Here is a 25,160-nt window from a genome sequence, read left to right as displayed (position 1 = left end):
GGTACTGAAAAGCTAGAAGCAGAAAAAAAGGTCACTGTATGGTTGCAGATCTCCTGTCTACATCCTTGGTATGTTTCTCCCACTGAGTTGACTCCTAGGACGCTGCAGGTGGAAATCCTTCGCTGTCCCACCCCTGGTGTCCTGGTATTGCTGGGTTAGCGTGCCTGCCCATCCCTGCAGGGTTTAACTCTTAGCCTGGTTTCAGCCCCCCTTGTCCCTCGCAACTTTTATGTCTTTTGCGGTGTAATTCTGCAGCTCACGGGTTCTGTGCCCAGGGCAGCTGGCTGTGCAGCCTTGCAGGAGTCCTTTCCAGGATCCTCAGATCCCAGATCAGCTTCTGGCACTTACCTTTATGCTCTCACCCAGGCTGGACAAAGTGCATAGCTTGAGGAAGAAAGTCGTAGGAAGGAAAACCCACAAACATGTTTCTTTTTGCTAAATTCAGATTGAAAGGTGTGGTGAATTACCCAGTGGAGTAGGAGGAAGCCTTTCACGGCTTTCATGAGCATCCCTCTCAGGTGATGTGTCCTAACCTGACACATTTTCTCTGATGCATGCAGCTGGCTGGCTGTCTTCTCCCACTCTTTTCTTCAAGCTACTCGTCACAGCAACACAATAATAATAATAATAAAATCCAGCCACACACACACAAAGTAAGAGATGCGATTGGAATCACTGCTGATCCAACTATTTAGAAGTTAGCTCCACTGGGGTGAAGTTATACTTCTTATGTTACTTTTCTTCTGCAGCTCTTTAGTGACCTCTTTGCAAATTTTAGCTAACTCCATGCCTCAGGACAGGTAGCAGTGCAAAACCATCCAGGGAAATCAAGAGACATGTCTTGTTCCTAGCAACAGGAAACATTTTCCCAGCTTTACAACAACAGCCTTTCAGCTAACAACCCTGTGGCTGCCAGAACGCCGCTCCCTTCAGCAAGTGCCTTTGAAAACCCCAGCCTCTGACTTTGAAATGCACTTGGAAGGAAACGCTGAGCCAGCAGAGAGCAGAGCTCACAGGTGCGCGGGGCTCCCTCCGGTCCCTTCCAGGGTGGAATCAGGCAGGCAGCACCACTCAGTTCCTCTGCACCGCAACGATAAACATTATCTGGTTGTTTACCGGCTTCCAGATTGTACTGAGGGGAACGTCGAACAGCTGGATCAGCAATTACGGCTCCTTTCATACGGGGTGCAGCAGGAGTCTTCGGAGTGCAAACAATCTGGAGAGAAGGCGGCGAGAGAATGGGCCGGGAAGAGTGCGATGAGTGAAGGCGACACCAGCAGAGCAAACCTGCTGAGATCCAGCCACTCTGGTGGGGTTGTTGGACACATCGTCCTGCGGTGTGCAGCAGGAAGGCTTTCTGAAGAAAAGCAAGGCTGGGGGATGCCGTGGTGCTCAGCCCATGTTGGTGATCAGCAACAGGGAGCTTGCTGAGCTTGCTGTGGGGCTGGCTGCCTCTCGGGCTGCTGGGGTAAATCCAGCTGGCTGCCCTCGAGAGCAATGTTTCTCTATTTTTCCGTGGAGAATGGGCACTTCTTTGGAAAGCAAAACAGAAATAGGCAAATTCCATCACTATTGTCACATAAAAACGAGGCTAAACTTCTGTGTATTCATTCATTAATTGTTTTCCTCTCCATTTTTGCTTGTTTATAGCATGTGGAAGTAACCTTTAATTCCTTAGTTCAGTCACATGAAACGACTGCAAAAAGCAATGTGTTCAGATGGTTTGCAAACCACAGACTGGGAAATCGTTCGGTAGAGATCCTACTGCTTGAGAATACGAATGGTAAACAGAAGTGGAGGAATTATTGACTGACCTCCAGTCAACCCTTTTGCTTTCCAGTGGGGTCAAGAAGATCAATGCTTTTCAAGACACAGGTTTGTCTAATCTGTCTTTAAAAACCTCCAGTGATGAGGATTTCATGTTCTCCCTAGACGCAATGAAAAGAGCTCTGTGAGCGCAGCTTCCTTGAAATTTGAGGCTAAGCGATGCAAAGTTTTCCTTCCAGCCATGAAGATCCTGGAAGAGCAGAAAAGCCTGGCGAGAGCTGTTAACGACCCCTCCGGGAAGCCCGCTGCTGGCAGCCACCTCCAGCTCGGTATGGGCTGTGTGGATGAATTGCAGGTGCTTCCGTCCCATTAGCCTGTGAAGTTTCCTCATGCTGTAATATTTATAGGAAGCCACTCTAACATATCAAACGTGTACTCATCTTCACTCCATTACTCACCAGAGAGATAACTCAATATGTCAAATACGCCCTGATCAAGGGGCGATTTCTCTTCTCCCCATGCCAAATGCAGACCAGGTGTAAATGGATGGTATCTCCATGAAAATTGGCTCTTTTTATGCCGGCACAGAGCACAGCCCTCTTCCTCAGTCTACTGGAATGTTTCCCAGATACCAATGTCAGTTCCTCAGTTCAATGCAAAGCACATCATATGGCCCTTTCCTTTAACCAGCCCTACGCAGCCCTACAGAAGGAACAGACTTGGATTGTACTTTCATGCCTTAGTACTTTGTTTAAGAGCATGAAATTGTCTCTCAGTGAGAGCGATGGAGTCTTTCAAGCTAGCAAAGAAGAGACATTTTTAAGCACCCTAACCCACAGCAATGTAACAGCTGCTGAGACCGGGATTCATCTCCCTCCTCTTTAGATGTCTAACAGCGAGAGGTCCAGGATAATCACCCCGATCTCTCTCCAGTCTGGGGCTGCAGGTACCTCCAGAGGCAATTCGTCTGACCCAGATTAGAGGCTGTTCTTGAGAATGAAATGAGATGTCTTCAGTGGGAGCCTGCTTCTCCCTGCTGTCTGCAAAGGAAGCCTGGCGTGACTGGCTCGGAATTAGATGTTGAACACCTAGATGCTTAAATTAAGGAAATGAGTCTTACCCTGCCTAGCATACAAAATTTCCGCAGTTTAGCCAAGCTGATGTAAATCCCTGTGCATTAAGAACAGCTTATAAAATTTTATTTCAACCTTGTGTCGCACCGATTGTGTCCAAGCTTTGAGAAATAAAGGGGGAAAAAGCACATTTTTGGAGCCATTTGACTTCAGCAAAGTATCAGAACTGAATTGCAATTGTGAAATTCTGGGGTAATCCCAGCTCCCAGAGGATCCTCTGGAAGTCCCAGGAAATTTCCATCCCCAAGCTAGATTTGGATGAGGCACCCAGAAAAAAAATCTTTCTAAAATAGTTCTTCATAGGCTGGGAGATCAGCAATGCAGCTTTGCAATCTTTTTTTCACCTTTTGGATCGCAGGCCTCTCATTCACATAGAAAATTCCTTTGGCTTCATCATTATCTATTTTGCTTAGGTAGGCTTCGGATGAATTCTCATTGAGTCGGTTTTCTTTTTTTATTTATTTTTTAATTTATTTCCTCTCCTTATTACACTTCCCATTTCTGCGCTCCTACATCTCCAAGTAAATCCAAGACAGCTTATTATTTATAGAAAAGCATAAATATCTCTAGTGCTCTGTACACCCGTACAAACGCATTACCTGACCTCAAAGCGTTCTTGTCACAAAAGCATCTGGAAGACACCAACACCCCTAGTGCAGGGATGAGGACAAGTCACCGTGGCATTCAGGCAATGAGGTTACCACTATAAACAAGTGCTTTATGGGGGAAGGCTTTTGTGTTCATATGATGTTTTCCATAAAGGGGAGAATATATATTTTGTAGCCTTATAGAAAAGGAGTTTACCATAAAGGTGAAAAACAAGCAAACAAAATAACTCCCCAAAAAATACAGATGGTGATTTTACTTGTGTTTCATGGCACATTACAAGCTTTGGGCTTGCCCTCTGGGCTGAGTGGCAATTGGTACCTTCATTAATGTAACCCAGAATAAGCGCAGTTCCCCCTCTATCCATAGCGTGAACCCATCTTTCAGAGAATCACAGAATCGTCTAGGTTGGAATAGACCTCAGATCACCTGGTCCAACCTCTGACCTAACACTAACAAATCCTCCACTAAACCATATCACCAAGCTCTACATCTAAACGTCTCTTAAAGACCTCCAGGGGTGGTGACTCCACCACTTCCCCGGGCAGCCCATCCCAATGCCTAACAACCCTTTTGGTGAAGAAGTTCTTCCTAATATCCAACCTAAAATCCCACCATCTTTATGGGCAATTGCCATGTTCAGCGGGGACAAGAGGAGATTTGTTCACCTCAGGTGGGTTACAGAGCTTGTTTGGACCCAGCGCATGTCTGTGCAATTCTTGTGTAGCATTGCCAGCAGAAATTTTGTCCCACTTCTATGGAGGGAACGATCTGAGTATTGCCTGGGTGGGAAGGCAGAGAGGTCCAGGCAGCCAATGCCTTCAGGTGCCCCTCTTGGAATGGGATGAGCAAATGCAGTCACTGAAGAATACAAAAGTATTGTTAGGCACTGATGAACTACATCCTGTGCTGTATGTTCTTGGGTTAATTTTAGCTAAAATCATTATGGGATTTTTTCAAAATGAGAAAAAAATGCTGGAATTATTGCATTTAGAACAGAGATAGAGAAAAAGGAAAATGTTGGCTGTACACAAATGAGATTGTGCCTGTACGTACACCATTTCAGATAGATGTATGTGGACTCTATATTTGCAGAATAAGCATTAAGACATCCACAGACACAAAATGTAAGAACCTATTGTACATGCACCTGCTTACGTCTGTTACTCCCCCAGCTCTCTTCCTGTAGAGCTCCTGTTGTATTAACAGTTTTCCAGCCCCAAAGCTATGAGCAGTCTCCCCTGACTATGCACAGACAAAAATATACGCGAGCACAAACTGTGCATTCTGCTCAGTGGGCTGGAGATACAGCATTTTGCTATTCGAAATCTCGATCATCTTCATTATCAGAATCCGTACTGTGACATGCTCGTTTCTGGGACAGAATAACTAATCAAACTACGTCGTAGCAGGAGTGAGAAAGGGAAAAACAGATGCAATAAGGTCTGCATGGGTAATGTTAGGGATGTTCTCAGACCTCCTAGGTGTACATCCATCATCCTAAACTCCCAGAGATGCCTATTCTGAACTCATATACCCTCCTTCCCTCAGCTGTATGCAGGAACCACCCTTCCAGAGCTTCCCTAGCAAAGCCCTACCAAGTCCTCAGCTACCATATATTTACTCCCACACGCTCCCTTCTGTAGATACAGTTTTTAAAAAATTCACATCACCGCGTTCACTATTTCCCTGAAGTCAGAAGTAAGTCCCAGGAAGCTGCCAGAGGTTTAGAAGCTAAGCCAGCCATGCACAGCTCCGGTGCTGCTGACATTACCAGACGGCATTAATTTAATTCCACTCAGTTATGCTTTTAAATTTGATTTGAAAAATGTGTCATAAAATACCATTGAGAAGTGCAGTGCAGCATTTTGAAGCAGGCTGTGATGTTCCTTGCACTGACAAAGTCGTGGGGAAGGGAATGTAATTTTCACAGCTAAGTACTGGGGGGCATGTTGGGAGAGATTCCCTTAGAGAATGGGTTGAGTGAATCAAGAATCACAAATAAACATTATATCCACTAAATATTTTCATGGTGTAGCAGATCCAGAGAACTCTGATTTAATGCTTTAAGGCCAAGGGTTGATGGAGAAAGGGAAAAAAAAAAAAAAAAGATACATGCTAAGCCTTCCAAATCAGTGGGCATACCCAGAAAAAAAGGGAAGGAGGCTCAGAAGCCTTTCCATAAATACACACATATCTAGAAGGCAGGTTTGGAGAATTGCTAAGGTTTATGTTAATTGTATAAAAATGCAAAGCTGAATACTAACAATGAAGAAATACGTTTTTGCCCTGAGCCACCATTACCCACCCCAGAAAGTTCAACACTTTAGGAAGCTGGGGTGAGCTTGCACTGGTGCCCATGCTAGCCACTGGCTACCTCCACTCTCATTGCAATCTAACATCCCTTAAAGTAAATGTTAGATTCCTTTTGCATTTTTGTTTTTGCAAAACAGAACTTTTTCTTCTACTTCCATGGACACCCTATTTGGTTAGACCCATGCTAGGCGTCCTCCAAACCACCTGTACACAGTGCTGGCTCGTCAGGTGTAGTAACTGGCATCCAGTGCTACAGACTCATACCTGGTAGCACAAGAGCAGATGGTCTTATGAAAAGGACTGTGCTGGAAACAATTCCTCTTATCCAAAAACTCAGTTTCTATTTTTTTTATCTATTCCAAATTTGACTATTTTTGTAAGTAGCCAAAATTGGTAGTGGACAATTTGTAAGGAAAAAAAAAAAGATTCAGTCAATCAAGAAGTTTTATGCTAATCGTTTTTATTATGTTTCAATACCATTATGGAATTGTCATAATTGCAGACAAAAGAATAGTGAGGGGGTTGTGCTTTTCTCAAATGACAAGGCAAAATTTCTGAAAGACATTATTTAAGAAAATCTTAGAAACAGATTTGTACAAAGTATTTTCTGATCCCCAAAGACTCTTCCCTGTGTCTCACAGCGAGTGCCATGCCCTGCAGTGACCCATCCCAGTGGTAAAGGTGCTCTGAAGAGTCTCTCCCGTTGACTTGATCGTGATGGGTTTCATCTGCAGGGGATGGGGTGACGGCCTCCTAGGACAGCCCTGTGAGGAGCCGGGTCAGGTCCCATGTTCCTGGTTCACTCCTTTGCCTCCTGTTTTGCTCCTTTGTGTTGTAGGGATGAGCCTTTTATCACATAACACTGACCGGTAGCAAAAAGTGTGAGAATGAATGGATCTGATCAGCTCTGCCTCGGGTGCTGGTGTCAGCCTGACAAAGATGGGATGCATTGCCTTCACCGTTTTAATCTGAACCTCAACCAGGGCTATTGGAAAGCACCTGTGTGAGGGGCTCAAAGGTCTCATTTCCTAAAGAACCGTCCTTTCATATCTCTCCCTTCTTTCACCGCTTCTCTTTTGCTCTCCTCTCTATTGTCATTTTCTCTTTGACCATCGTGTTCGCCTCTATTCTCAAAAGCCGGCAGAGCGGCGAGCCGAGTGGCTGGCCGCGTGCCTCACCCCTCGCAGGGGAGGCACATGTGAATGCTGAAGGCTCTCGTCCTGGCAGGCACCCAAGCTCTCCGTGACAGCCTTTAAGCACCTGAAGCACACCGGAGGAATACCGAGAGATCTCAGCAGCACGGGCTGGGGTACCGGCAGACACGGAGCGATGGCACATCCCTGGAATACCGAGCAATTCACTCCTCGCCCTGGAATATTGAGTGACCCGGAGCCACCGATGCTCCCTGAATACCAAGCAGCTCTGCACCTTCGCAACTGCATCTGGAGGGAAGTGGTGTGACGTGGCTCGAAACCAATCCTTCTGCAGAAAAGAAAAAAGGGGTTGAAAAGATGCAGAGAGTCAGTCTGAAGCTGTGGAGTTGGATCCTGAGCTGGGATTTTCCAAAGAATGTGTAGACTACAAGGTGCTCAGGCGGTACTGAAGGATGTGATGGGAGCTGAGCACCTAATTCAGTCCTTCAGGGGCTTTTTAAAAACCCAGTCAAAGACTGAACTGGTGTGCAGAGAAACGCACTGCTGTTCCTCAGGGGTCCTGGTGTCAGCAGCAAGGCAAGGGCCACCTCAGCACTGGAGGCACTGTGTCAGGAAGGCTGCAGACGTGGCTGTGAACTCTCAATGACCCACTCTTGAAGCCAAAACACTTCCCAATTTTCCCATTGCTAGGGTACCTTAGACAGGGGATACACAAAAATGGTTATTTGGAAACTCATTTTTTTCCCCTCCAGGGTATTAACACAAGCTTTACAAAGGCTTATAATCCCTTTAGACAACAGCAGCAAGAGCAGCAGCAACTACAAAGCCCTAAGCTTGGAACTCAATCCCCTGGTGACGGGCTGAACCCTCTGCTGAGGTTGCAAAGGAAGAGAAAGGTGTGAAGATATTTACATCAAACACATGGAACAAGAGGGGATTTTAATCAAACTTTTCTTTTTCATCTGTTCTTTCTTCTCTTGGAATCTGCTTTTTTTTTATCCTGATGAAATTCAGTGCTTGCTTTTTTCCTTTTTTTTTTTTTCCCGTAAAAAGGAGGATTTAAAAAAAAGTCACAATCCCCCCTGAAAACTCAGAGTATTAAAACTCCAGGGCAATGCATCTCCAAAATCTATAAGACTGTAAGAAGATAAGAGACAAAAACCCACAGAAATGTTTCCTCTCTGTGTCTTTGGAAGTTGCAGACGCGTGTATAATACCCCTAAGCCGGGGTAATCTGCTTGCCTCCTCCTGCCTTTCCTGATGCACGCGGATGTACTTAGCATTAATATTCCTCACACTACAGCAAATGAACACCCAGGAGGCAGCTGACTCAATCAGTGCTTGTTTTACTTACTGTGCATCACTGAGAAAAGACCATAAACTAGAGCACGACAGATCTGTAATGCTCATTTCAATATGCTTCCCCTGTTTGTTCCAGCCCTGATGAACTTTCATATTCAGCCAAAATAAAAGGAAAAAGAATTAAGAAATATATTATAACAAACACATTAGCAACGTGTGGTAAATTACCACTGGAGATTCCAGTTCCTCATGGTAGGAGCATTTGTGGATAAACACATTTGTTTACTTCATTTTTCCTGCTGCTTTCTCCAGCGTCTGATTATTCACTCAACGATGTCACGACTCCCGAGTCTGATGTCATGGCTGTTTCCACAGCAACCCAACTGAATCAAAGGCAGTTCTGAAACCAGGTATGCTGGAGTAAAAATAATTCGGAAAAAAGCATTTTTCCATTTCCTCCCCCTCCCCCCATAAAATTGATGGGCTCCCATCAAAGCTGTTTGGAGACTGGTATTTATTTTAATTATGATGGCACAATCACAAAATGCAAAGGAGCTAGCTGTTATTTTTGGAACAGATACAGCTGCAGGGTAATTGAGAGAGAAGACTGTACAGACCATACAGATGAGCTTATTTTGTATGGCCGGAGTCACACACCTGACTGGATGGGCTATGAGACGTCGCCCCCTGATTTCCCACTGTTGCTGGTGAAGATCTGTCCGTACAGTCAGCGGATCCGAGGATGAGAAAGGTTTGGATCTGCAGTGGGAGCACCGATACCTGCCTTGAAGTAGCCCCAATCTGTGCACACCTAAGTGAGGAGTGATGAATCCTCCTCTCCAGTTCCTTAATAACAACGTCTGCCTTCCTTTCAGCTCCTCGCATACCTACTCACTTGAAACCTCGGTTTAACCCATCCCACCATTGGTCACTGGATTGACTTGATCGTGAGGCTCCCAGAGAGGCTTTAATTGAATTTGCAGCAGAAGAAATAGATCTGGAGGGACAGAAAGAAAGATGATGCTGGGGCAGTGGAAAAAGCTTTAAGGAGACGAGTTGCCTCTGGGGAATATGAAGGCAAGAAAGTTGCTTTGATTCAGGGAAACCAGAGAGAGGCTGGGAGCGGTGAAATGAGCTGTAGACCAGAACGAGTCTCTAAGGCGGCTCAGAAAACTTGGGTTTAATTTAGAGAGGAGTTTGGAACAACGGCTTAAATCAGAGGCACCAGGCAACGTTGGTTTAAGGGACGTTTCCAGTGAGCGGCTTAGCAGAGCCGTGGAAGGGTTTTGGAGGGAAGCTGGGTGAAAAGTAACGCTTAACGAACCAGAAACCGGGTACGGGAGCTGGTGGCTGCGACGGTACGGCTGCTCTGTGCTGGTGTACGTACGAGTTTGGGGGATGAGGGGAGTTTTGTTGGCAGCAAGGTTCATCTGGGCCCCAGCTCCAAGGGACGGACGTGGTTTCGTGGTCAGTGAGAGGTTCTGCAGCTGGTCAGCCAACTCAGGTGCCATCAGGCAGGCTTTGCTTGACTCACGGGCAGTAGGAGGAAAGTTAATTCAGCAGCAGCTAGAAGGCGTGCTTTTCACGCTCTAGTGACTCCCTATTTACTGCATTCATTAGCTTCAAAGCCAAGATTAGCCTGTGGGATCCCTGCCTCCTGCCTTGTGACCTGGATGCGTCTTTGCCCGTCCTCTCTGCTGCATTGTTTCCTAACAGGCTGTTATTAGGACAGGCTGCTATTACAGCAGGGCCCGGGCAGCGGGAGCCCTCGCAGCGCCGCGCTGCGATCTGAAGTCTGTACGTGTCCTTTACGTCTGATAAACAAACAATGGGGTTGCCTCCCGCGTTCACCTGCTTTGTGTTTTAATTGGTTCGGGCTCAAAAACACGCAGAAGGGCTGAGCTGTCTCAGCAATGTGTAATATACCCGATTCACAGGAATTTGCGTCTCAGTATGGGGCATGTCATTCAAACGTTTTCCGCTTCAGCGTTGGTGACATTCGGTTCGCTTTCAGTCTCCTGTATGTAAGAAAAGCAATCACACGTTCTGGGAGCCTCAAAGCAAGCTCTGTTGTGATAATTCTGTTTTCCTTCCTTTTATATTTTTTTAATGTTCCCTGCCCAGACCGTGTGTGCAATTACAATGCCAATGATAACCCAGGTTGCTACCTCTTCCATCCTTCATTCCTATGATTCTATGAGTCCTTCAAGAACATCTCTCTCTCTCTTTTTTTTTTCCCTAGGAATTAGAATTGACTCCTCAAAACCAGGAGGGACCAATACAAGATGGGTGACACAGCACAGGTGCACCACGAAGCAAACCATTTGCCCTGCTCTGGGAGCCAGAGTTGTAGCACTCAGCCTGGGGACAGACCTGAGTTACCTCCGCAACGAAGAGTCACTTGAGCACGTCTGCAAACTCAACCACCTTCTCATTACTACACTTCCCGAATCCTGAGTGAAGGAGAAAAAGGGCTGGTGGCACAATCCTACAGGATTGCTCACTCTGAAGACTAAGGTAAGGACAGCATGCACTGACAGGCCACAGGGAGCTTCTCCTCCAGTTCCAGCTCCTGTTTTGATGCCATCTCTGGGCTCCTGGCATGGTGCGATCTCTGCCCACCTACAAATGCCCACCCCCAGCTCACTTTGGTATGTGCAGTGGCCCTTCTTTGCTGGAGAAGGCCCAAATTACTGGTGGGAAAGGACAGGAGGATGCCAGTTTAGCCTCAAGGAAAGGCCTGTGCCAGCAGCATGTCAGTCCTTCCTCTCCTCAAAAGTTTCCACAGTCCCTCCTCTACCCCTCTTCCCTCACACCCCTGCTGCCCTAGTGAGAGCTCTTAGCCAGCTACTGCCACTTCATTGACATCTTCAAGAGATGCACATGTTGCCCTCCACTTGCCCGATACATCCCATGCTCTGTGCCACAGCTCCCGGTAATGCTGAGTCCTCTCAGTGCTCCAGCCCTGAGCTATCAAACAGACCTGGCTGTCCTAACCCTGTTCAGTGCCCCCCTTTCAGCACACCTTTGCAAAGGCTGGGGAAGAAATCCCGCTTCCCCAGACAGATGGGGATGATTCATGGCACACGGAGCAGGCAGTCCTCCTAATTCGAAGGCCTGGAGTAGGTGTGCTCTTGGCCTGCTTAAAATAGATCATCGTTTTTGTGTCAGCATGTCTTGCTCCTCTACCCTCCACAACGTTTGCTGATTACATCCTTGAAGTGTCACCTGCACATCAAGTTTTTGAGTGTGGCAGCCGAATCCTGAGCTTGGAGGGAGATCAGGTATACTGGGGAAGAAAAGAAAAGCTTCCTCAGTATAGTCCTGATAGGAGAAGAAATGAGAGGGAGTACAGAAAATACCTGTCCCTTTGGCTTCCCTTCTCCTTCCATTCAACAATGAGGTTCTTACCCGACTACCTAATGGTGTGCAATTGCTAATGTTGTGAGAAGTGCTTGGGAGCCACCAGATCAGAATAAAGAGCAGGAAGCATTACTGCTACTTTTTCTGGGTTGAAGTGAGGTGGAGAAACCACGACATAACCCTCAGGACCTGGTTGTACACCAGCAGCAGTGCAGTGAGTGCTTCTTGGACTAATGCTGGAGGTGATGCTCACTGGGTACCGTTCCCCACATCACTCTTGCTTGCAGAAGGGCTGAGAAATCTTTAAGGTATGTCTCCCTGCTCGTGTATATGCAGCACTCATACATGAAATCACCTTAGCCCCCAAAAGTAATACTAAATAGTGCTAAAACAGGTCCCCTACCTCCATTTGAATGACATAAAATGAAAATTTGGCTGCTTTGGGGAGCAGATAGCACTTTTCTGTCTGAATGCAAGTTGTTTACCTCACAATCCATAATGGATCCTAAAAAAATGCAGTTTTATTTTTCTTACAGGCATCTAGCTAATGGATGAAGTAATGTAGTGAGGCTATTGTATTTCATTCAATAGCCTATATGTAGATTTGTTGTGAAGGATAAAATGTTCCCTCTTCAAACACTAACCATGGGAGTGCAGTCTACCGCTGACCTTGTGCGCTGTGCTGTGTGCTGCTAACAATACAAGCGCAGACTGTAGGCAACGCAAGCACAGAAATGTTTGTTTGAATAGCAGAGACTTCCTCCACAGCGCATGTGTCAGTATTTGCCTGTGTATAAGGTACAATTATTCACAGGTTTTAAGGTTTGAATGAATACCTCTGATTTCTGTCCTGAAAAAAAAAAATAAATGTATGTTTGTAACTTGCCATGTATGAATATTTGGGCTTAAAATATTTCAGAACCACAAGCTTCCACTCCTTTTTGTGTATGGGTATATGTGCTTCCACTAACAACATTCCGTGGTCTTCCTTCTCTCCCCCCAGAAACAGTTTGATTTCTGAAGAGTAACAATCGGCATCCATGCAGGCTTTTAAAGCCAATGTTTCTAATTATGGGTGAAGTGAGTTCTGTTGATAACCTGTAAAACATTTTCATAACTTATGAGGTGCAAAAAGATTAGCTGAACTTATGATGGTATTATTCTGTGCTGTCAGTGTATTAATAGAGCGCGCTAATGGAGCTGTTCTCCCATCTCAGTGGGATGGGATCCACCTCATTTCATTAACCACCTGAGAGTTAGATATCTTGTCTAGGCTGGTTGTTCAGGATCTTTCTGAAGTCTCTGCGCAGTGTTAGACATCTCAGGGAACGACTAGTCTCATACTAATGCTGATATCCAGATAGATGGAAGGAATAATCTGTCTTCCTGCAGATGCCAGTCACCCTCGGGGTGCACCTTCAGGGGACGGCGAGACTAAGCCCCTAACTTGTAGCTGGCTAAATGTAGCTCAGAAGCTGTACTCCGATTAATTAACAAATTAATGAGTGTGTCAGTGGACTGGTGCTGCATGAGGCAAGTCCTTAGTACTCAGTAGTACAGGAATGTTTCCTGAACAGACATCAGTTCCTGTCCTTGTATGTTCCCCTAAAAGCCAGGCTCCCCAGAAGGGAACTGCCTGACAATTTCATTCTGCTCTGGCTTCAGTGCAGACCAGAGGGGGTTCCACCTGATACAAACATGGAAGGAAAGCACCAGAGATGATGCCGTGGCTGATTTCAGCACAATTAGAACCACCTTTTCATTCTTACCCAGAGGAAAGATAGTCAGATACTGTGCCCTAAGACTTATGGTGTAAGCATGAGACATAGGAGCTCCTACTTACCAGGTAAGTGTAAGGTGTGAACAGAATGGGCCTGAATTTCTTACAGTTCTAACACCACAAAGATTTGAAGTATGTTCCAGTAAGGGAATAAAGGACCTGCCACTGCCCAGCCAAGGACCGTTACATGATCTTGTGGAAGAGCCTAGTCCTTACTCCTTTATTTCCTATTTTTAGAACATCCCTGATGTTTCATTTGGTGCTCCTTCCGTGAGATTCCCATCAGGCCAGTGGAGGGCACTAGCTCGGATGAAATGATACAGATCCAGCACTAACTCTGTGCCCTCTGGCTCTTCTCAGCCCCTAGGCAATGTCTCACCACAAGCCATTAATGGCAGCAGTGCCGCCCTGCTGCCTTGCACATACATAGGCTTGCAGAGATGAATAAGATCCTATAAAGATATTCAGTGTCTAATTTCAGACATCTGACCTGGGTGTTAGAGATAAATGGCTAGAACCCCTAAAGCTCCTTGTAAAATCAGTGGAGAAGGATTTGAAAAGATGGTAATTCATGCCAGGCCATCCTAACTTAGCTCTTCTGAATCTGGAAGAGCTAATCATTGCAGAAGGAGCCTAGGAACATGACCCACTAAACCTGGATGCCCAAGATGTCTCACATGAGTCAGTGTGAATAAGAAATGATGCATTAAGACTTTATTAGTATCTGACAGCCTTTTGATCATGGCATGGACGGGAGATGTGAAGGTGGGATCGGTGCCAGCCTGTCTGACTCTGGGTTTGTTCCAGAACATGTCAGCTCATGGTGTCCTGCAGCCACCTCTCCACAGGCCTCTTCCTTCTTTAATTGATAGGCACAACCCCAGAAGTATTAAAACTATGCATCCCTCTCTTGAAGTTTAATTTATCTAATTTTCTAAAAATAAGGAGTTCCTATTTCATCTTAGCCAAGATAAAACTCTTTCCTCCACAAACCCCATCCTACTGCCCTTCTCTCTGAGCAACAGAAGTCTCTCAGGCCTCACAGGAGAAATTTTCCTCCAAATTGGTTCATATCTACAGTCTCCATACTCAAAATCTTCCTGTCTGGGAACAGCATCTTCTCGAGCCCATGCTGGAAGCTTGCAAGCATCAGTAGGCCATGTCCACCTGAGGCCATCCAACAGAATTTGCACAGCTCAAATGTAATTTGTGGTGCAGTTTTGGCTACCTGCTTTCTGCCTGCAGCTTCTGTTGTCTGTGGCTTTTGCTTCAGTCCCCATAGGTCTAAAATCTTCCAGAATAATCCTCTCACAAGAGGTTGCCTGCTCCTCAGGTAGGCACCAATGGCTGCTGCTGTCCTGCATCACCCTGATGGGTATTATTCTCCTTTATGAGTGGTACAACCAGAACCTTGCAATGATTTTTCCTGGTAATTTAATGCAGATTTTCTTTTGTGTGGAGCAGGGACAACCAGGGGAGGGGCGTAGAAGGGAAGGCACCCAGGAAAACGTCAGTAAGTGTGTTTAGAGGGATGATGTTCCTGCAACGAGCTCTGTTTGACTGGTGGAAAATGTCTTCTTCATTGATAGTAGCTAATGCAAAACACACCGCCTGCAGCTTTTTATTTTAATGTAGACATCTGAAAGTGACTGTATGATGGAGGGAGAAAGAGAAAGGTTATGTGTCTTCGCAGGCCCAAAATGGCAGTATAATGAATATAAAAGCTATCCTCTCCTCCTCTAATATATTCACTCACCATTCCACCCTCTTTTCTAGTGACTGTAAACAACATTTGTCATCAGCAATGGGCTACTTTTCATTATAAAACTGATCTGGAAACTACATTTTTATTTCATGTACATCAGCGGCAACGGGGGAAGAAACAGGCAAAGGGAAAATATATGTCGCTTGCAGGAGAGGGACCTGGGACAAGTGTTGCCTGTGCAATTCTGGGGATCATTCATAAGTCTGGCCTCCAAGACAGAAGATGGTCTAATGCCTCATTAAATCCTACTGAGCCAACGATGATGTATCATACCCTTTCAATCTTCAACTAAGTAATGCAGTTTAAAAAAACTAATTTGCACATGTTTAATGCATTCATTAAGCTATTAGTCTTTCAACAAGAGATTTAATAGCAAATTAACAGTTTTTATGAAAGAAAAAACAACAACAAAACTCCCCACTTAGTAGAATTACTTTTGTGTCAGAGCACAATACAGGGTAATGGGCAATTAGGGGTTTCAGAGAGGAGGATGGGAAGATGGGTTTAATTTGTGTTTGGTTTATAATTAGCTGGTGCATGGTGCTTAGAATGAAATGAAGTGGATCCCCTTGGTGGGTAAGACACTGATTTGGCCAGAAAGCACGGGGGCTAATAAAAATGAGGAAGATGATGGTTGGAGCTGAAAGAAATCAGAAGTCCATACCTGAGAAAACATTCTCATGTTGTGTAGCTTTCCATGCTCAAGTCAGACTTCTTGTGGTCAGACGCTGGAGACTGAGCTTGTGTTGACTTGGCATCAACACAGGTCTTGCTGGAGCTTGTAGGAGTTTTGACACTAGCTGAAAGGCCAAGCTTCTTCAAAGCACAAGCTTTGTGCATTGGCTCATCAGAACATTTAAAACTCAGCAAAGCCTTTATTTTAGGCCTGGGCTTAAAGATGAACAAACTCTTAAGCATTTTGCTTAATGAAGGTGAATTTGTTTAGGTCCAAAGACTGAATTTCAGACTCAATCCTCTTTAGCAGATACATGCCAGTGCAGATGGCTGGCACATGGGCTATTTTGTGACTTCAGGTTTCAATAAGTCCCTTAAAAAGTATGTAAATCAATCAATCAATCAATCAAAACCTTAATGAGAATAATGAAATCCAGGGGAAAAAGAGAGATACTGAAGAACTGAAAACTCAAGTTGTTATCTGAACTTGCTGAAAATAAGTCTAATTCATTCCTTGAAAAGGAAACAAAGAAGTGGAGCTGTGCTTGTTTGCTTGTTTATTTTTAAATGCTCTTTCTATGTTTTCTGTTTCTTTGAAAAGACAGTTGACAGAATATTGAACACCAAATCCACAGGATTCTTGGGCTTTCTTCTTTTTTTTTTTTTTTTCCAGATAAACTTTAGAAATTTTTTTTCTTATCAGAAAAATTCTTTAAGGGATCCTACACTGAGCTTTGATTTTCAGCTGGAGAGAGAGAGAAAGAGAGAATAGTATAAAATCAATTTCTTAGAGGTCTGAAGAATCATAAATACAGTTTGAATCAATAGCCTGTGTGTGAGAGTTTGTGTGTGTCTTCCCTCGCACACATCTATTCAAATAACTGCTTTCCCACATTCAAATCCTTGCTTTCCAATGTGGAATATTAGTGTGAAGCAATGGATCCTGGATATGAATCTGCTTTTCCAAGACTTCTTTCCACGTAGAGGATTCCTTCCTCTCACTGATATTGATTTTATGTAGCTACAAGCACATTGGCATTCAGGACAGGAAAAGACCCCTTATAAAAAAGCATTTCTGGGCAAACTTTTGTGGGCTTTAAGCACCAGCCTAAAATTAAGCAGACGCTTAAGCCCAATCACGTGTAGGCAATGCAGACACATCTCAGTGTCCTTCAATCTCTGCAGGCGAGGCCACGTTAATTCCTTGCATCACCACGGACACAAAGAGGAGTTTTGCAGCGTAACGATCTGGTAGGATCCTTAGGGCTGGAGGCTGAATGTATTTGCATCCAGATGCACTGTGTTCTGAATGCCGTTGTTCCAATATTTACCCAAGGTAATGGATAGTAGTAATAAGACTTTGCACTTCAGGAAGGGACGCTCAGAATTGACAAACTGGAAGTGTGCCTTGGCTGCGGGAGCTCCAGGTAAATACGGGCTGCTCACAGTTTTTTTTAAGTGGGAGATTCTTGGCTGTGTTTGGTGATAAAGCAGAGTTACGGGGTGCATGGCCTGGCAGAGGAGGTTCCTGGGACCTGGAACCTGGGCTGCTACGGCTATGTATTAGTGCCAGAGGGTTTCCTGCCCTTTATTGCAGATTTTTAGATGTGCTGCTGAAACATCACAGAAACTTGGGCTTATTTATCTGTAGGCTAGAGGCGGCTGACTGCTTGGTCCCACGGCAGCAGACGTAACACATGCTCTCAGCGTTATCCCCAACACTTGTGCAGCGACCGCTGCCAGCTCCTTCTCTCCACCTCCTTCAAGCCAAATGCTATTTTCCCACTTGCTCCCCTTCCCCATATTCACTGCTTGAGTTCAGGGGCTGGGGAGGGCCTCGGCAGCCTGCAGCCCCTGCTGGGGGTGGGCTTCACCCCACTGCTGCCCAGGCCCAGGCCCAGGCCGCACTCCTCTGCTAGGCCTCTGCCTCTCAATTTCGTCGTGTCAGGTTTTTCCCCCTTGAGCAGCTTGGTGTGTGGGCTGCTGCCTGCTCTCTAAAAGCTTCTCAGATATATTTGTGGCTGCTCTGCTTGTTCTGATTCGGTTGGAACAAAATTAATTACTCAAGGGACGGAAAGAAACGCATGCATGTATGTGTGCATATGTGTGTGTATATTGAGAAAGTGTTTCTGAAGTACACCACAGGACTGCACTGTGTTTTAAAGAAAGGTGTTAATATGGTAACGGTTCTGTTCTTGAGGCACAGTGAGGGTCCTGAATGAGGAAAGTACCATGAGAGAGTCTTTGAATTTTGGAAATTACACCAGAATCACAACTCTGCCCAAGAATTTCTTGTAACTGTCTTAATATACTGGGATGCAATGGTGATGGAGCAAGCCTCCTGCAGGCTTGTGAGGGAACAGTGTATGGTCAGAGGGCTGATCAGATCCTGTAAATGAATATTGCACATATAATATTGAATAATTCTTCTATCTGGTCTTCAACTTGCTGGGATTAATTCACCTATGCAGAGAACTATACACAGGGAATCTACAACTTCTGCTGTACCTGGGTGTAATGGCTGATAAGGCAGATGTGCAAATTTCCCTAGTTGCCCTGGTGCTATGGCTGAAGATATTTTAAGTCATTCCGCCCTCAAATCAAAGAAATGTTTCAAACTTAATCTGTGAACACTTTGAGCTGGACTTAGGGGTGAAATTTGCCTAATGTACATCCTCAAATCCCAGTTTAGGTGGTTGCAATGAAGTTTCAGTTTCTGCAGTGGGTCACATTACACAAATTAAATTCTCCCAGTCTTGAGTGAACCTGCCTATCACTTTGCCTCTGAGAGATCAGCAGCAAGAGCGATTGCACACACATGTCTAGGAAATCTGTCTACCTGTTATCCCTCCCCTTTGAAGCACAGCAAAAAGCTGGGACTAGCACAGCCAGTCTGTTGTAATTGAATTTCCCTGCCTTGTGTGTTATATTTTATCAGGCTGGGCTCTTTCGGCTTGCAGTGATGACTTGGAGGTATTTGCATTGCATAGGGCTGCTGAGGAGAGTGGTTGAAAAATGGTGTGAAAACGCTGATAAATAGTTCTAAATGAAAGCAATTTTAGCAAGAGAGCCCGTAGGCGGCCTTAGCCTCCTTTTTGGTGATTGTAACACTCCAAAGATAGAGCTTCCAGCAGCAATGGGCACACAGAGGCAGAGCTGTGGCACAGAACACCTAGGCTGCAAGAGCCAAAGATTGGCTTTGCTTTGCCTCACTATTGTTTGAGTCCAGCTGGATCAATTTATTGGCCAGATTAAAGCCCCTAAATCTGCTGCACACCCATTCATGGCTTTCTTCTGCCCTACTAATGGCAAATAGGTGAAAGAATTTGGAGCTGTCAGCCATGGAGGATACAGCTCTTGCTCTTCACACTCATCCAGCACTTGAACCAAAGGTAAAGGCAATAGCAGCCTCTCACAGGTGTACCTTATTCCTGGAGCTAACATTTTAGGGGCCAGCTGACATCCTGCCGTGCTTAGGCCCTGGGCTGTTTATCTGTGCCTGCAGCCCGGCTGTCTTTGGGTCTGGAGCAAAGGATGTGGGAGTCTGCAGAGCTGATGTCTCAGGGGGTCACCACTGATGGAAACTAAGCTCATCCCCAGGTTGTAATTATTTGATATTAACATTCAGACCCATTTTTAAGTTACTTTAAGATGTTTTTAATATGAAAATAAAAAGCTAAGTGATTCTTAGGCTTGCATTAATGGAAGTAAGAGATAGAAACCTAAAGCTAAAAGTACACTTTTTTTTTTTTTTTTTTTTTCATCTCCAAGTACATATGGAAATAGCTCACTCCAGCCCCTTGTACTTAAGGATCCATTTGTGCTGCTGCCTCAGCTCCTCCTGTGGAAGGCAGCGAGTTGAAAGAGTGATTTAGACACTGTTAACGCAAACGAGAGGAGACAGGCCAGTACTTAGCACGACAGGCTCCTCAGAAAGTTTAGACAGGGAGAAGCTGTTTCTTTTCTCTCTGTCGTTTCCCCTTTGCAGCCTGCAGATGAGAATTTCATAGTAGAATAATTCAAGGAGAAGGAACCCCTAGGTAATTCGGCTCCAGTCATCCGGCAGTCCTTAAACTCCCCAGTCTTTGTGGATCAGCTATGTGTATGCTAGCAGATGCTGTGCATTAGTACATTTAATAGAAAGGAAATTGTCCAGAATGAGTGACAATGCATATTCTAAATATCCAATAAAAGTATTCAACAGAGGAATTCAGGAAACACAAAAATGGAAGGGGCTGAAGGGTGATGTCCCTACTCAATTGTATTGTGTATTCTAAAATGCTCCATGCTAAATGAGTGGGTTTGATGGAGGTACTGGAGAGTAAAGTGAAATGGCTTACCCATGCAGCAAGCTGGCTGACCGCTGCACGGTCTGACATTAAAAGGTACTCACCTTCAACTTATAAAAGCAAATGGGAATTCAGATCCATAAGACCTGAATTAAAATCAAATGTAAATCACAGATTTTTCCCCACTGATAACACCAGTTAAATCTAGATTTTTGTATGTGCGTTTCAGTTTAAGATCATGAGACAAGAACTGGCTTTACCTACTAAAGTAAAAGCTATCTTTGTGCAGAACACTAGGGAAAAAAAAAAAAAAAAGCCATTCTCTGCTTTACATGCTCAAAATGTATTTTGGGTAAACTTATATAACTCGTGGATAAATTCTTTCTGCTGGCTTCCCTTTACAGGAATGAATCTGACCTCAATATTCAACGTTATGTTTTCCAGATAAACTTGGCCCACATTACAGCATCCATCCTTTGGGTATACTGCAGAAATCACTCCAGCTCTCTTCAGCACCCTGGGCAGCACGTGGACTTCTAATTGTAGTGAGTAACCTTTTTTATTTTTATTTTTTCCTTTTCTGGAAGTTCTGAGGCATAAGATCATTCTCCTAATCCTAGAAATAACTCTTTTTTCTCTCTCTCTCTCTTTTTTTTTCTTCTTTTTTTTTTTTTTATTGTGACCGACTACATTAACACAAGGGAATTGGCTTGAGGTTCTAGGATAAAGGCTATCTATTGTGTAATTCTCTGTATTAAAGCCATCAGACAACTATGTGGATTCAGAAAGTCAAAAGGATAAATGTCCTGTGACAAAGGAAGAATCAAAGGTTTCCAGATACCCACTTAGGTTATGAGTAGACCTATAAAGAAAGGGACTGATCAGCAATGAGAACAACATCTCAGATGAGCTGTGGGGATAAAGTGAGAATTGCAAAATGTCAAGGTTTTAATTTCCTTGCAAAGGAAATTCTTTGCAGAGGAAATTAAAACAAACAGTAGAAATTCCTTGCCCATAGAAATAAGGAGAATGTAATGAGAGAAGAAATACTGACACCATGCAGGAAGAATGGCCCCAAGTTTAAAAGTAATCTTTGTTTGTCCTCAAAACAAAATGAATAATTTTCTTTCAATTTCAATAAGGATGTTAATAATAACCATGGCATAAAGGTGGGACACAAATGGAAAGAAGTGTATGGACATTTAAATTATTATAGCTGAGGCAGAAGTAAAATTCAAACTGCTTGATACAATGGTAATGAGAGGAACAAATTGCTTTTATTTCTGATATCTGAAAGGCCTGTTTAACAAAATGTTGGTTCAGTAGCAGGTTGATACTATATAATGGAAGAATTGTAAGCATGGCATGTGTATTTTAGAGGGAAAAAAATGATCAATGCATTTATAAGTCTATTAGTGTGACCTCTGTAGTATGCAAAAACACCTTTGAAAGACAAAATTAATTAGAGCAGCGTAAGGTGGATCACAAATCTTTCTCCAAGAAAAGGATGCAAAAGAATGATGTGGTATCTTGCTTTGAGAAGGTAACTATTTTCCAGCTGGTTGTTGTACTTAGATCTGAATCCAAATAAGCTAGGAACACTTGATACAGGCAATATGAAAAATACTCATTGAGACATTAGAGGTGAAGTGAAGTTAGATAATAAGAGTGCCACCAAAAGAGATGAGTTCTCCAAGAAAGGAAGTATTTCAGTGGGGGTGGTTGGTAATAAAATTTTTCAAGGGCCAGTCCTGTCAGATCCAATTTCATATTTTCATTAATAATGGAAATTGTCACAAAATACCAGTGACAAGTGATGTTGGATAGAGCTGGTGTAAACTCAGTGGAATTTCCTTGTTCTAGGGTACTGGTAAGCATTGGACAAGTGAGCTGAGGAATCTGTGTAGGAGGACAATGTTTGTGAGATGAAGAAATATCTGGATAACCTAGATGACCTTAGAAAAGACCACTAAGGCATCAGTATGTGATAGAACTGTTGAAAAGGCAAATTCTAAGATACCTCATGCATTGTATGTCTAATAAAGCAAGAGAAAGCAAATATTTTTGTATAAGTACCTGGTATACCTTCAGCTGTAATGCTAAGTGCAGCTCTAGACACCCTTGTCCGATGCAGAGTATTTCAGAGAAGAGCAGTTTCTAGGAAGGACTGATGGGATAATCAAGTGGACAGGGAGTCAAAGACTTGTATTTTTAAGAGAAATAAATAATTGCTGTTGCTAAACGAGTGAGGGGATTGTGGAGGATAAGAGGAATAGAAGGATTCATAATGCCAGGGAAGGAGACAATTTGTTAAGCTCAAGGGTAGCACTGACACAAGAACAAAGGAATGTCAACTAGCCATGATTAAATTTAAGCTGAAAAATGCAGACATTATGACTTCTCCAAGTCAGAAGGGAGAGCTCTTCTGCAAAGCCTCTCAAGGGTGGAGGAAACTTGAGATTCATCCCACCTAACTGTAGACACTTGATGAAGGTACTTACCTTAGGGATTTAGTCATACTAGATTCCCCTATAATTAATGTAAAGAGCCTCCTCCAGACTGTGACTCAGATTTAGGTGCATTGAATCACCTCAGAGATGTTTCCCTTGCATTGACCCGAGGTCCAAGGTGACTAGTACCTACTGCTGAAACCTGGGGTAAGTCTCTTAAGTATGATAGGTGGGTCTCCAAGTGGAAAGGACCAATTCGTTGCTAGATGAAGAATGATTAAGAGATCATATGGGTTGAAACCTGCCAGAGCAAAGACAAAGCTTTGAAAACCCAGTTCTAATTTAGACCACTCTGACATTTCAAAGTTCTTTCATACTGATATCATTTTGGAGACCCTTACAGACTACTTTTACTTGCATTTAAGGTCCAAAAATAATTCAAAAGGTGGGTTATTCTTTACTATTTCTTTATCATTCATGCTATACTTGGTTTTATCTTCAGAACCACGTACAGCCTCTGGATGCTACGTGGAATTATAACATGGTCTCAGGTGGGAAGTTGAATTCTGGGAAGAAAGATGAGTTGTGGCTAGTGCCTGTGGGCAGTAGGTTTTGTCTGCTGGAGAAGAGGAGAGGCAAGATTACCAACTCTAGACCTGTGAAATCAAGTCGACATTTAGTGCCGCAAATGTACTTAATTTTGTGTAAATTGATGCGTTCTTTACTAGCATGGCTGAAGCTGTCTCGATCTTCAGGGATTGTTATCCCATCCCCTCACTATATTACAGTGTATTGTGGCTTTCTCTATGAGATACAGTAGGGTGAATACATTAGCAGATCTTCTGTTTTATGCCAGTTGTTATATCTGGATTGTAAAGAAACCACTCTTTATTCTCACTAGCATATGAAGATCAAACCTCTGTGACTATGTTTTTCAAAGTGCAACATTTAAATGCCTCTTTCCAGGCCTCTCACTAATCTCTTTCTCCATTTCATGAAGTGGTGCTAATTTGAAGACATTTTAAAGTGCTCAAGAAAGAAAGCTGGAAGTGGAGGTTTGAAGGTGACAAGGCCTCCAGTGAGGGAGAGGAGGAGGAGGGGGAAGCTCGATAGCGCTGCCCTTCCAGGGATTCTGCCATTAACTGCATTATTTTTCTAAGCTCATTAAATAACCCTTAGAACTGTGAAAAGGTCAAGAGAGAGGGGAAGGAGCTGAAGCTGCCTGTGGATTTTGGTGGTGCTGCAATTTCCTAAGCAAGCAAAAGGAGGAATGAGCGCGGGGGGAATGTTGAAGAGGCAATGAAGGAGGAGAGTGGAGAGAAGTGTTGTTTTTTCTGTTGATCCTTTTTCTTGGAGCATTTCCACCCCCCTCCCTCTGAAGGCAGTAATAGGATTTGCTGGAGATGCTGAAAGCTCCAGATGAGGCTTTCGGCAAATTTTGTCTTTTCTCTCTCCCCCGTTTGCTTCCTCTTTCTCCCCACAGGTGCATTTCACGGGCTTGCCTCTGTGCTGGGGAGAAAGCAGGTCATGTGGAAAGGAGGCAGCCAAGTGCAGAGACCCAAAGAGAGAAATGATCACGGGGAAAATTACGGGTTGTTTCCTCACTGTTCACCTGCCTTGAGTGGTTCACTTAATTAACAATGCAAGTGTGAGCTGACAGATTTGGCAGGGAACAATAATGCAGTGGGAGGTGATGGAAAGTAGTCTTGCTGGGAAAGTTGTTCCTGATTTATAAATACACCTGATTATTACAGAGTCGCCCATTAATGACTCTGTAGTTTATAGCAACATTCCCTGTTCCCAACCCATGTTTTCATGGTGTTATGCAAAGGTGGCAGAATTTGTCTCTGGGAGCTGAAATTCATCTTGCAGAACAGCTTTGTTTTCATCCACTGAGCATTTAAAAAACAAAACAGATAAAACCTGCCTGGTTTCCTGTGTGCAAGGGAGTCAGCTAAAGGTAGAGTTTGGCCTGCAAACATAGGAAATGTCTCAGTTTTATTCTTGGAACAGAAGATGGGTCCCAGGAGGCACCAAGCTCAGTTTTGTTGTGTCCTTGGCTCGGAAAGCCAGCACAGCGTCCAGCCGAAAAGAGGCCTGGTTCTGGTCTCCTTTACTCTGACAAAGATCAGGTGCTACTCCACCAAGTCAGGAAATTACACTGGTGGAATAAAACCAGCAGGAAATCAGATGAGAAACCAGCCAAGCAGTTGAAAACTGGGACATTTAAACTCGGAATGTATGTTATTTTCCCATAAAATTAAAGGCATTATAGATGGAAACATAACCCACCATCTAAATATTAATGCTTTGTAAAGTTTGGATGTAAACTCTGTAATTTGGGCCAATGTCTAACAGGGAGAGGAATTGAGCTGGCTTTGCTGAGCCAAGGGAGAAACTCCATGCAATCAGGCAAAGCAGACTAATGATCTGCAGCTTCCTCTGCCCAAGCTGTTTCTCCAGTTTCATGGCTGATAGGGATTGCTGGCAGTCCTTGTCACAGGCTGCAGGAGATCTGGCCCCCAGAAAGTCCTCGTATTTGGATCAGGCTCAGTGCTGG

The 25,160-nt window shown here is 44.1% G+C and overlaps 1 long non-coding RNA gene across 1 annotated transcript in view; it reads left to right on the top strand.

The window, feature by feature from the left end:
- The window catches only part of LOC116496908, a 122,957-nt gene extending 102,290 nt beyond the window's left edge, over positions 1-20,667 (top strand). The window contains exons 2-3 of the long non-coding RNA XR_004254051.1: positions 10,521-10,795; positions 20,595-20,667. This is a non-coding gene — a long non-coding RNA (uncharacterized LOC116496908). The remainder of the gene's footprint in view (positions 1-10,520; positions 10,796-20,594) is intronic.
- Positions 20,668-25,160: the final 4,493 nt, after the last annotated feature.

The sequence above is a fragment of the Aythya fuligula genome, chromosome 19 (assembly GCF_009819795.1).
Source record: "Aythya fuligula isolate bAytFul2 chromosome 19, bAytFul2.pri, whole genome shotgun sequence".
Classification (NCBI taxonomy): domain Eukaryota; kingdom Metazoa; phylum Chordata; class Aves; order Anseriformes; family Anatidae; genus Aythya; species Aythya fuligula.
The sequence above is the reverse complement of the archived record's forward strand: the minus strand, read 5'-3'. Positions and strand labels throughout refer to the sequence as shown.